The sequence below is a fragment of the Psammomys obesus genome, unplaced genomic scaffold (assembly GCF_907164565.1).
Source record: "Psammomys obesus unplaced genomic scaffold, mPsaObe1.curated_primary_1811, whole genome shotgun sequence".
In the NCBI taxonomy this organism is placed as follows: domain Eukaryota; kingdom Metazoa; phylum Chordata; class Mammalia; order Rodentia; family Muridae; genus Psammomys; species Psammomys obesus.
In genome coordinates, this window is record NW_026588368.1 from 4337328 (window position 1) to 4343143 (window position 5816).

The 5816-nt window shown below is 44.9% G+C and overlaps 1 protein-coding gene across 1 annotated transcript in view; it reads right to left on the bottom strand.

The window, feature by feature from the left end:
* Adipor2 (adiponectin receptor 2) overlaps positions 1 to 5218 on the bottom strand; it is a 55900-nt gene extending 50682 nt beyond the window's left edge. Inside the window, exon 1 of the mRNA XM_055604119.1 lies at positions 4998 to 5218. The gene's annotated coding sequence lies outside the window, so the exon portion shown is untranslated. The remainder of the gene's footprint in view (positions 1 to 4997) is intronic.
* Between the last annotated feature and the right edge of the window lie 598 nt (positions 5219 to 5816).

Here is a 5816-nt window from a genome sequence, read left to right on the forward strand (position 1 = left end):
TATAATATAATATAATATAATATAATATAATATAATATAATATAATAATATAATCCCAGCTCAAGTTTGACAAACTATGATCTTGATCAAATCCATGGATTATCCTGGGAGTCTGACAATGGCCACTAGACTAGAGAAAAAACAGAGGCTTTTCAATTATTGGAATATGTTCTTGGAATATGTCTGTGCAAGAAGTTTTTAACTCTTTACAAAAAAATTGGTCCAGTACAGTAAGAAAAGAAAAGGGCTACGGTGCTACAGCTCATGTCATTGGCAGTCAAGTCAAAGACTTCTCAAGATCTGTTTCATTTCAGGGACAGGGTATACTCCAGCACTGGTGCCCATGGAAGCCAGAGGCATCAGATCCCCCTGGAGCTGGAGTTACAGGTGATTAGGAACTGCCCAACCTGTGGATGCTGGAAACTGAACTCAGGTCCTCTGGAAGAGTAGTATATATGCTCTTAACCAGTGAGCCATCTCTCCATCCCTGAGGTGTTTTCCCTTCTTTTTTTTCTTCCCATGCAAGTGAAGAAAATAGGAGGCTTGGATTATCTATCTATCTATCTATCTATCTATCTATCTATCTATCTATCTATTTATTTATTTATTTTTGAGATAGGATTTCCCTCTGTAACCCTGGCTGGCCTGGAATTCACTATGTAGGTTAGGTGGCCTCAAGTTTATAATGCTCCTCGCCCTTCTGGCTCCTGAGTGCTGGGATTACAGGCATACACCACCACAACCAGCCCAGGTTCTCAGGCATTTGTGTACAAAATCAACATCTGGAGAGCTTATTAAGAATGTTAATTCCACGACTAGCGACTAGCTGTCCTCTGAGAGGCTCCACCCAGCAAAGGATCAAAACAGATCTGGGAAGAAAAACAGTAGCTACCAAAGGATGGAAACAGGAGGGATCAGGTGGAGGGATGGAGGGAGAGAGACCCGGAAGAGACTACTGGAATCAGAAGGCATTTCAGAGGTGAGCTAGCAACCTAGTGCAGTGGAAACTCAGGATTCTACAAAGGTGGCCCTAGCAAAGACTCCTGGTGATGGGGGATACAGAGCATGAACCAGACATCTTCTGTAACTAAGCAAGGCTTCCAGTAGAGGGATTGGGACACCGACCCAGCCACAAAACCTTCGGCCTACAATTAGTCCTGCCTGCAAGACGTGCTGGGGTAAAGGTGGAGCAGAACTCTTGGGAGTGGCCAGCCAGTGGCTGGTAGAACTTGAGACCCATGCCACAAGGTGGGGATTCCACCCCTGACACTGCCTGAAGGGCCAGGAGCCAGGGTCTGAACAGCCCAGAGACCTGGGATAGAATCAGGTCTATTAAGAAAGGTCTGTTAAGAAAGAAAAGTCAATGACATTATTCCTAATGATATTCTGCTATACTCCCAGGCTAGAACCTAGCATGATTATCACCAGAGAGGCTTCAGCCAGCAACTGACAGGAGCAGATGCAGAGATCCACAGCCAAGCATTAGGCAGAGCTTAGAGAATTCTGAAGAAGAGGGGGAGGAAAGATTGTAGGAGCCAGAGGGGTCAAGGACACCACAAGAAAACCCACAGAATCAACTAACCAGGGCCTCACAGGGGCTCACAGAGACAGAACAGCCAGGAAGCCTGTGTGGTTCTGACCTAAGTTCTCTACATATATGTTATGGTTGTGTAGCTTGGCGTCCTTGTGGAACTCCCAAGTGGGAACAGAGACTGTCTTTCATTCTTTTGCCTACTTTTGGGGACCTTTTCCAGCCTTGATGTGAAACGATGTGGCTGGTCTTATTGTAACTCGACATGCCATGTTTAGTTGATATCCCTGGGAGGCTTGCCCTTTTCTGAAGGGAAACAGAGAAGAAATGGACCTCGGAAAGAGGGGAGATTCGGAAGAGGGACTGGGAAGAGAGGAGGGAGGAGTAACTGTGGTTGGGGTATAATATATGAGAGAAGAATAAAGAAAAAAGAAACAATGTTATTTCCCACCAGGTAGTTTGGCTCATGCCTTTAATCCCAGCACTTCAGAGGCAGAGGCAGGCAAATCTCAGAGCAAGAGGCCAACCTGGTCTGCAGAGCAAGTTCCAGGGCAGACAGGACTACACAGAGAAACCTTGTCTTGAAAAACCAAAACAAAAAAGAAAGGGAGAGAGAGAATGTAGATTCCCTCTTACTATGAAAATGGTTCACTGCTCTCTCAGAAAACCCTATGAAGTCTGGTAAATCAAGAAGTTGAATACTTGAACCCCTTAAGAATATCAGTGAAGCTGCCCAGACCATCAGGGTACACATTATCTGAAAAGCCAAGTATCTGAAAGATATCCCTGTGAAGAAGCAGTATGTAACATTCCGGAAGGACAATGATGGAGTTGGAAGCCACACGATGAAACTTGGCAGAAGATTGGTGGCCCAAAAAGAGTGCTGAATTTTTACAGTACATGCTTCAGAATGCAGAGAATAGTGCTAAGCTTGAGGGCTTAGACAACAGATTGTCCAGTCATCAAATATACCCATGTGAGCAAAGCCCACAAGATGCATAACCACACTTACAAAAGCTCGTGTTCAGGTCAACCCTGGATTCCCTACCATACTGAGATGACCCTCACTAAGAACGAGAGACTATTCCTAAGCCAGAAAAGGAGGCTGCACAAAAGAAAAAGACACCCCCGAAGAAACTGAAGAAACAAAAAGAGCACAAGGATGAAGTCAGCATAAAACAAATGCAAATAAAAGGTTTTGTAAGTGTTGGTTTAAGAAGCAGACACAGCAATGCACTCAGAGGCAGAGGCAGGCAGATCTCTGCGAACTGGAGGCTGTTCTAGTCTACACAGCAAATTCTGGGCCAGTCCAGGGCTACATAGTGACATGCTGTTTCAAAAATAAAGTTGTTTCCACTGGGCTGGTTAGGCGAGGTGACTCAGGAGGCAGGGCAGAAGGATTATTGGACTGTAGAATTAGACTGTGTTCTAGCTTCTTTCTGTTGTGTGATAAAACACTTGACCAAAAGCAGCTCAGGGGAGGAAGAGGTTTATTTGGTTCGCACTTCAGGAAATTCAGGGGAGAAACTGTAGCAAGAACTTGAAGCAAAACTGTGGAAGAATGCTGCTTTCTGGCTGCCACACAGACCCGTGCTCAGGCAACTTTCTGTTGTTTTCTTTTTTGTCTATGAGACAGGGTCTGGCTATGTAGTCCTGGCTGTCCTGGAACTCTCTCTGTAAACTAGACTGGCCTCTAACTCAGAGATCCACCTGCCTCTGCTTCCCAAGTACTGCGATTAAAGGCGCTCACCACTCACCCAGTTTAGGCAGCTTTGTTTTACAGCCCAGGACCATCTGTACAGACATGCCCCTAGGCCAATAGGATGTAAGCAATTCAACTGAGTGTGTCCTCTCAGAAGACTCTGTACTGAGTCAAGTTAACAAGCAATCCATGGAAGTAGAACAGACCTTGTCTTGTGGGTTCTGGGTTGTCAGGGAGGTCCCTGAGGCCTTCTAAAACTGCCACAGCTACTGTCTGCCCACCAGGGCTAAATGAAAAAGCTCTGTTGTTGAAGGTAACACATGCCTTATCCCAACAGATAAATCAGGCTTGAGCTAGTCTAGTATTTTCTTCCCTGTGGGCTATGCTCATATTCCTGGAAGGGGCTATGCTGGGAGGAAATTGTCAGTAGCAGTCTTACTCAGCTGTAGGCCCTGTGTACAGTATCCACTGGCCAAGTAGACTAAGGCCCTACTGCAATAATGGCAAGTCTGTTACGAGAGTAACCAACCACTAATTATCCAACCCAAGGCCTTGTGCATAGGAGGCTTGGGAATTTGAGGCCAGGCTGAGCTACATAAACAAATTCTGTCTCAAGTAAAACAAAATTCAACCAAGTAAAATAAAATGTCTCTCAGATTATCTTAGTGTTTGGTAATAAATGGAAAAAAAAAAAAAAACTTCTTAAGAATTCAGTCAAGGGGCTGGAGAGATGGCTCAGCAGTTAAGAGCACTGTCTGTTCTTCCAAAGGTCATGAGTTCAATTCCTGGCAACCACATGGTGGTTCACAACTATCTATAATGTGAACTGATTCCCTCTTCTGGCAGGTGTAAATGCAGATGGAACACTCATATACATAAAATAAATAAATTAAAAAAAAAAAAAAGAATTCAGTCAAAGCCGAGCATGGTGGCACACGCTTGTAATCCCAGCACTCAGGGAGGCAGAGGCAGGTGGATCTCTGTGAGTCTGAGGCCAGCCTCCTCTACAACGTGAATCCAGGACAGGCAAGACTACACAGAGAAACCTTGTTGCAAAAAAACAAAAAAGAAAAGAATTCAATCAAAAGTTTCAAAAATTGAACTAATTCAAAAATTGAGGCCAGCCAGGTCTACAGAGGAGTTCAAGGACAGCTAGGGCTACACAGAGAAACCATGTCTGAAAAAACCAAAAAAATTAAAATTAAAAATTAAAAAAAAAAAAAAAAGAAAGCTGCCTAGTACGTGTAGGGCCCTGAGTTTAATCCCCACCACAAAACCAAACAAATAAGAAAACAAAAGAAATGAAGCCACAACTTGAAAAAGGAGGCCACCACACAGGCAACCTATGAAAATAACCACAGGCCATATAGAATAATGTGAAAACCATGCAGCCCAGACCATGAGGGTTGCCACGTCAACATATAACCAGACAAAAACTGGAGATCACGTTGTCCTATTAAGACACTTACGGGGTCTAAAGAGATGGCTCAGCGGGTAAGAACAGAGGACCAGAACCAAATCAGTCAGCCCATAGCCACCTGGAACTCCAACACCGGGTGTTCCAGTACCTTCTGGCCTTTGCAGGCACTTCATTCACTGGCACAAACTCACACACAGACACACAGTTAAAAATAATAAAATCTTTTTCCTTAAAACGAGAAAGTAACCAAGATTAAAGGTCCAAAGCAATAGTTTTTGAAGATCCTGCTCACAGTAGAAGCAAAAAGAAAAACATTGCATTTATATATATGGGATTTGGCTTACGAGATACTGTTCGAGTCGTCCAGCAATGGCCTTCTCACACTAAAGAGGACAAGAACGCAGCAGTTGTTCCATCTATGACGCGGGATGTCTCAGTGGTCCCAATCTGGTGCTGGAGGCCTGGAAGATTCGTGTTGGAATCCCCAATAAATAGGCTCTAATGTCAGTGAAGGAGTGCAGGAGCAACAGGACAGATGGACCTGCCAGTGAGAGTGAGGGCAGCAGGCAAAGAGCAAGGTCCCCTTCCACGTCATCTTATCTGGGCTGCCACCAGAGGGTCCCACCCAGATTAGACTTTGTGTTCCTGCTTCAAATAATATGATCAAGGAAAATCGCTCACAGGAGTGAAGCAGCTTGGGTTTTAGTTGATTCCAGATGCAGTCAAGTTGACCACCAAGATTAGGCATCACATGCAGGTTAAAATTATCAGCAGGCACTCCATAAGTAGCATGTGACTCCGTCAGGAACACCATCGCATCTCCAGGCATCTGCGGTGCTGCGCCCCTGGGAAGCAGCTCCACTCGGGAGAGCGCGTCAGACGTCCGTCTGTGCACCGTCTCTCAGCCCCAGTTTTCGTCTGTGATTATACTTTGGGTGTTTCAACAGCCCTGAGACTGTCACTTCTTAGCACTGTTACATGTTTCCAGATGACAGCGTGTAAGTTCCTGGTAGGCCTTTCTGTCATCCGTGTCTCCACCCCTCCAATGCACATCTGCCGATACTAACTTTTATTTATTTACCTACTTACTTTGTGTGCGTGAATATTTTGTTCACATCATGTATATGCACCGGGTGCGCCTGTTGGATCCCTTGCAACTGGGG